The sequence below is a fragment of the Sceloporus occidentalis genome, unplaced genomic scaffold, assembly GCF_023333645.1.
Source record: "Sceloporus occidentalis isolate IW3139 unplaced genomic scaffold, rSceOcc1.0.p SCAF_140, whole genome shotgun sequence".
Taxonomy (NCBI): Eukaryota; Metazoa; Chordata; class Lepidosauria; order Squamata; family Phrynosomatidae; genus Sceloporus; species Sceloporus occidentalis.
The window spans coordinates 1,626,969-1,634,390 of NW_028317120.1; the positions used below are offsets into that span (position 1 = coordinate 1,626,969).

At 46.7% G+C, this 7,422-nt stretch overlaps 1 pseudogene; it reads left to right on the top strand.

Moving 5' to 3' along the window:
- Positions 1-227: 227 nt before the first annotated feature.
- On the top strand, positions 228-2,925 carry LOC149281023 (LYR motif-containing protein 2 pseudogene; annotated as a pseudogene).
- Positions 2,926-7,422: the final 4,497 nt, after the last annotated feature.

Consider the following 7,422-nt stretch of genomic DNA (forward strand, 5'->3'; position numbering starts at 1 on the left):
TTGTAAAACGAAGATTTTTTAAATAATAGAAAATCTAAACATTAAATCACTAATCACCCTCAACCACCAGGCATTAGTGAGCTCCAGTGTAATAATTCCCCCCTCCGCCAGAGGGCGCTGTGACCCGGACCGAGCGTTCCCTTGGTTGCTATGGAGACCACTTGCGGCTGTTCCTTCCGCCGGCAGAGAGAGCTCTCCGGGCAGTTTCCGGTCTCGCACTCCGTGTCATGGCGGCCTCCAGGCTGCCCCCCGGTGCCCTCAGCCTCCGGCAGGTGAGTGTCCGATCCAGGCCGCCGGCAGGTGAGTGGCCGATCCCGGCCGCCTCGGCCTCTGGCGGGTGGGTGTCCGATCCCGGCCGCCTCGGCCTCTGGCGGGTGGGTGTCCGATCCCGGCCGCCTCGGCCTCTGGCGGGTGGGTGTCCGATCCCGGCCGCGCTTTGACATTGTGATGCTCGGGGCAGTGATTGTTATTATAGTTATTGTTATTATTATAGTGTGTTGCAGTGTTAGTGTATTGTATTAAAGCAGCAGTATGTTGTGTTTTACATTTGGTGTAGTGTAGCAGTATGCTGTGTAGTGGTGTGTTGTGTTGTATAGCGGTGTGTTGTGTAGCAGTATGCTGTGTAGTGTAGCAGTGTGTTGTGTAGCAGTGTGTAGCGTAGTGTAGCAGTATGTTGTGTAGCAGTAGGCTGTGTAGTGTAGCTGTGTGTTGTGTAGTAGTGTAGCGGTATGTTGTGTAGTAGTGTATTGTGTTGTGAAGCGGTATGTTGTGTATTAGTGTATTGTGTAGTGTAGCTGTGTGTTGTGTAGCAGTGTGTAGTGTAGCGGTATGTTGTGTATTAGTGTATTGTGTTGTGTAGCAGTGTGTAGTGTAGCTGTGTGTTGTGTAGCAGTGTGTAGTGTAGCGGTATGTTGTGTATTAGTGTATTGTGTTGTGTATTAGTGTGTTGTGTAGCAGTGTGTAGTGTAGCTGTGTGTCGTGTAGTGTAGCGGTATGTTGTGTATTAGTGTGTTGTGTAGCAGTGTGTAGTGTAGCGGTATGTTGTGTATTAGTGTATTGTGTTGTGTAGCAGTGTGTAGTGTAGCGGTATGTTGTGTATTAGTGTATTGTGTTGTGTAGCAGTGTGTAGTGTAGCTGTGTGTTGTGTAGCAGTGTGTAGTGTAGCGGTATGTTGTGTATTAGTGTATTGTGTTGTGTAGCTGTGTGTTGTGTAGTGTAGCGGTATGTTGTGTATTAGTGTGTTGTGTAGTAGTGTAGCAGTGTGTAGTGTAGCGGTATGTTGTGTATTAGTGTATTGTGTAGTGTAGCAATATGTTGTGTAGCAGTGTGTAGTGTAGCGGTATGTTGTGTATTAGTGTATTGTGTTGTGTAGCAGTGTGTAGTGTAGCTGTGTGTTGTGTAGCAGTGTGTAGTGTAGCGGTATGTTGTGTATTAGTGTATTGTGTTGTGTAGCAGTGTGTAGTGTAGCTGTGTGTCGTGTAGTGTAGCGGTATGTTGTGTATTAGTGTGTTGTGTAGCGGTATGTTGTGTAGCAGTGTGTAGTGTAGCGGTATGTTGTGTATTAGTGTATTGTGTAGTGTAGCAATATGTTGTGTAGCAGTGTGTAGTGTAGCGGTATGTTGTGTATTAGTGTATTGTGTTGTGTAGCAGTGTGTAGTGTAGCTGTGTGTTGTGTAGCAGTGTGTAGTGTAGCGGTATGTTGTGTATTAGTGTATTGTGTTGTGTAGCTGTGTGTTGTGTAGTGTAGCGGTATGTTGTGTATTAGTGTGTTGTGTAGTAGTGTAGCAGTGTGTAGTGTAGCGGTATGTTGTGTATTAGTGTATTGTGTAGTGTAGCAATATGTTGTGTAGCAGTGTGTAGTGTAGCGGTATGTTGTGTATTAGTGTATTGTGTTGTGTAGCAGTGTGTAGTGTAGCTGTGTGTTGTGTAGCAGTGTGTAGTGTAGCGGTATGTTGTGTATTAGTGTATTGTGTTGTGTAGCAGTGTGTAGTGTAGCTGTGTGTCGTGTAGTGTAGCGGTATGTTGTGTATTAGTGTGTTGTGTAGCGGTATGTTGTGTAGCAGTGTGTAGTGTAGCGGTATGTTGTGTATTAGTGTATTGTGTAGTGTAGCAATATGTTGTGTAGCAGTGTGTAGTGTAGCGGTATGTTGTGTATTAGTGTATTGTGTTGTGTAGCAGTGTGTACTGTAGCTGTGTGTTGTGTAGCAGTGTGTAGTGTAGCGGTATGTTGTGTATTAGTGTATTGTGTTGTGTAGCTGTGTGTTGTGTAGTGTAGCGGTATGTTGTGTATTAGTGTGTTGTGTAGTAGTGTAGCAGTGTGTAGTGTAGCGGTATGTTGTGTATTAGTGTATTGTGTAGTGTAGCAATATGTTGTGTAGCAGTGTGTAGTGTAGCGGTATGTTGTGTATTAGTGTATTGTGTAGTGTAGCTGTGTGTTGTGTAGCAGTGTGTAGTGTAGCGGTATGTTGTGTATTAGTGTATTGTGTTGTGTAGGAGCGTGTAGTGTAGCAATATGTTGTGTAGCAGTGTGTAGTGTAGCTGTGTGTTGTGTTGTGTAGCAGTGTGTAGTGTAGCAGTATGCTGTGCTGCGCGTCTCATTCCTCCCTGTTGTCAGTTTGTGTTGCGCAGGCAGGTGCTCGGGCTGTACAGGGACATTTTGCGGGCGGCCCGGAAGATTCCGGATCTCGGCGACCGTCGCTCCGCGGCTGAGTGGGCCCGGCAGGAATTCAAAAGGAATAAAGGAGAGACGGAGCAGGTGAGTCCTGCAAATTCCCTCTACCTCTTCCGCCGGGAGGCTGTTCCACTTATCGACTAAGTGATCTGAGCAGTTTTCTCTTGTTTCAGGTGGCCGTCCGCCTGCTGATCTCTCAGGGCCAGACGCAGCTGCAGCAGTTGGAGAAAGCCCTTCATTTGGCTGGGTGTTAGGTGTGTGGCCCCCGAAGGGCCCCGTCCGGACGTCAGGCTGCTAACGGGAGGCTGAGCGGAGTTTTCTCGCTCTGGAGGGATTTTCCCCGTCACCCCATCCTCGAGGACTCTGCGCTCTCTGCCATGGGGGGGCCGGGGCTGTTTCTGATAAAGGGACCGACGTGACGTATAAAGTTATTTCTCTTATCGCTGTCTCTCATTGGTCGTTTGGTCTGTAAAGAGACTGATGTTGACGTTTTGTATAATCTGCGTTGATGATGTCATACACGATTGACCCCTTCAGTACTCTATAGGCGTACAGGTTTAGGGACAGCCTGGACTCCCCCTCCCCCACCGACGCGATCGTCTCTGCTGACACATGACCGACGTTTTTACGTTTCACGATGAGGGCGGTTTTTGTATTTTAAATGATTTAGCACGATATAGAGATCGTGCATCTTATGGATTCCGGTGATGTCACAATGACATCACTCGGCTCACTGCATTGTTTATTTTATTCTCATTTTTATGTATTTTTTTGGAATAAAAATACTTTTTTCGCTTTTAATGTGATGTATTTATATATATATAATGTGTAAAGTGCAGCATCAAGCAGAAGAATAAAGGGGCAAAATGCAGAGAAATGCCCAAAGTTTTGGAAGAACTCTTTATCATAAATGGAGCAGCCTCCCAGCAGAAGTGGTAGAGGGTAATACAGTGAGGGTATTAAACATGCATGGGATAGACATACGGCTCCTGAATCTAAGACAAGACCAACGACTGACCCGGGGCAAATCCTGGGACATACTGACCCCCAAAGGGCAAAAGCTGTTATTACAGGAAATGGCGGCCCCTCTGGACATCAATGCGGGGCGATGAAGAATATAAACAGAACCAAATGATTGACAGGAGGCTGACTGCAGCATTGTGGGTAAAAATATACATGGATTTATAGAAAGGGAACTGAAGGGGTGAAAGGCCGTGTAGCTGTGCCAAGTAAAAGCTGCGGGTATCGGGGGCAATAAATGGCTTTAAAGCCCCCCTCGTATTACGGCACGCCGGGCGTTTCATAGCAGCGTCTGTCGACCACAGAGGATGCAGCCGTTTCCCCGTCTGCCGGCACGCAGCGTGTTCAGCCAATCACAGCTGGCCGCCTGCTGACGGTCGCCCTCGCTAAACGCGGCTTCCTGATCGCCTGTCAGCCTCTCGCCAGCAGAATGTGCCCCGCAGATCTGCCCTCCCTGCTGCTGCTGCATCTCCTCCTCATCGCAGGTAACGGGGGGCAATTCACCATATTAATGCTGTTAGGTTATTAAAGGGTTAAAGTGCTCCTTGTACACTTTAGCAGCATATCTATCATGACTGTATCCTTTCTGTACTCCTTCTAGTGGCTACGCCATTGTCTGATGCCCTGCTTCCCCGTGGTTTCGTGGGCAGTCTCTTCTTTCTCCGGACTGGGGCAGCAGCGGTTTGGTACGCCCACTCCCCCTCCCATTAAATGCTGTCTGTGGCTAACCCCACCCCTACACCTGGTTAGCTCCACCCTTAGGTGAGGCAAGCCCTGCCCACCTCCAGGTAGCATCGTGGGGTGGTGGGGCAGAATCCTCCGGGTGAAACGCGTACTAAAGGCTGCGGATACGCATAGTGCTCCTCGGCACGGATACACCCCGGCAGCTCACGCAGATTAATGTACGGCGGGGGTTATTATTCAGCCTTCCCCCCCCCTGACACCTGGTGTCAACCGCACAAGAACGCAAATTTAACAAAATATCATCTAAAGTAGGAAACCATGCAGTTACCATGGTAACGCAGAGCTAGATCACAAGTAAAAGTAAGTAGCCCCCGCCATGGGTGTTCCCGGCCATCCTGAGCGTTAGAGAGACGATTGCGAGGCGCTGAGGACTCTGAAGGCCTCCTGTATTTGTGTTGGAGGTTGCAGGCGAGGGTGCGTCCCGGCTGTGTGATGTAATCATCTGTATCCCCCCGTCCCGGCTGTGTGATGTAATCATCTGTATCCCCCCGTCCCGGCTGTGTGATGTAATCATCTGTATCCCCCCTTCCTGGCTGTGTGATGTAATCATCTGTATCCCCCCGTCCCGGCTGTGTGATGTAATCATCTGTATCCCCCCGTCCCGGCTGTGTGATGTAATCATCTGTATCCCCCCGTCCTGGCTGTGTGATGTAATCATCTGTATCCCCCCTTCCTGGCTGTGTGATGTAATCATCTGTATCCCCCCCGTCCCGGCTGTGTGATGTAATCATCTGTATCCCCCCGTCCTGGCTGTGTGATGTAATCATCTGTATCCCCCCGTCCTGGCTGTGTGATGTAATCATCTGTATCCCCCCGTCCTGGCTGTGTGATGTAATCATCTGTATCCCCCCGTCCTGGCTGTGTGATGTAATCATCTGTGTCCTGGCTGTGTGATGTAATCACCTGTATCCCCCCGTCCCGGCAGTGTGATGTAATCACCTGTATCCCCCCGTCCCGGCTGTGTGATGTAATCATCTGTATCCCCCCCGTCCCGGCTGTGTGATGTAATCATCTGTATCCCCCCCGTCCCGGCTGTGTGATGTAATCATCTGTATCCCCCCGTCCTGGCTGTGTGATGTAATCATCTGTATCCCCCCGTCCTGGCTGTGTGATGTAATCATCTGTATCCCCCCGTCCTGGCTGTGTGATGTAATCATCTGTGTCCTGGCTGTGTGATGTAATCACCTGTATCCCCCCGTCCCGGCAGTGTGATGTAATCACCTGTATCCCCCCGTCCCGGCTGTGTGATGTAATCATCTGTATCCCCCCGTCCCGGCTGTGTGATGTAATCATCTGTATCCCCCCGTCTCAGGTTCGGCAGACGCTCTCGCCGTATCCGCCGACCGCTCGCATGTGACGGGATACGAGAAAACCTCCATCACCCTCAACGTCTCCGAGCCCACCGCCTTCCTGCAGATCCGCTGGCTGTTCCACGAGCCCCCCCCCAAAACACTGGCCATGTGCACCATCATGTCGGGACAAATCCAGCACTACACAGCCGAGGGCTACGAGCAACGCGTGCGAATAGTCCCGGAGACCGGGTCGCTGGTCATTAACCGCCTGCAGAAGAGTGACAGCGGACTGTATCAACTACTAATACACGATCGGTCATCAGAATCTATCAACATCACCGTCGAGGTGCTCGGTACGTACAGCCAATCCAACGCATTGTTACGGAAGCTTTCAATCACCACACAGAATAAGTGGAGTGGCCTCCCAGCAGAAGTGGTAGAGGGTAACACAGTGAGGGGATTTAAACATGCGCGGCTCCTGAATCTAAGACGAGACCAACGAGTCTTTACAGACTAGACGGGAGCCGAGTGGGGCCGATCTGCTGATGGGTTCTGTGTTTTTATGTATTTTCAAGAAGGTCCCGTAAAATAGTAGGCGGGGGTTCTATATAACACTTAATTGACTGCCCCCCCCAACGCAGACGCGGCTTCTCATAACGGGGTTCCAACAGCACTGATAGATCCCACGGGAATAACACGTCGTGACCTGTATACTATCAGCAGAAAGAAATCGGTCTTAATGTAGATTATCGCCCCATGGGGGGGGGCCTCACAAGCTGCCATTTACCCCAATAATACCCCATTCCTGGCTAAGAACAGTTTTACAAAAAAATGTGCAACTTGTATCAATTCAAAAGCATTCGATCATACAACACGGAACTAGCGTGATCTCCAGCGTCACGTGAACAAAAATGGAGGAGCAATCAGAGGCGATATATAATATTTTATTCTATTATATTTTATTCTATTTATTTTTATTATATTAAATATTAGATTTTATTCTATGTTATATTTTATAATATTATATTTAATATATATTATATTTATTTTATTATATTTGATTATATTAGTTTTTTTTAAATTGTATTATATTATATTTTATTACATTTATTTTATTATATACTATATTTTATTATATTTATTTTTATTATATTATATATTAGATTTTATTCTATTATATGTTATATTGTATTATATTATATTTATTTTATTATAGTTGATTATATTATATTTTATTAAATTGTATTAAATTATATTTTATTACATTTATTTTATTATATTTGATTATATATATATATTTTATAAAATTATATTTTATTATATTTATATTTTATTATATTTATTTTAATATATTTGATTATATATATTATGTTATATAAATTTCATGTTCGTGTGGAGCTCAAACCTGCCGAGAATCAGTTGTTTCTCATAAACCTGAACCTTTATTTTTTATTTTTTTATCAAATAATTTGCAGAATTTCCATGATTTTTGTGTCTTCTGTAACTTTAGGATTTTATAACTGGAGCGAGGCGACCGATGAGCCACCAAAGTCCAGTCCTTGCATCTGTAGCTCTGCCGGTTTAGATCTCTCCACCTCGGCCTGGATCCTCCTGGGCAGCCGCCTGTCCTCCGTCGTCATCACTCTGTCTGTCCTCTGCTGCCTCCATTTATTCCGCAAGAAACCGAAGCCATGC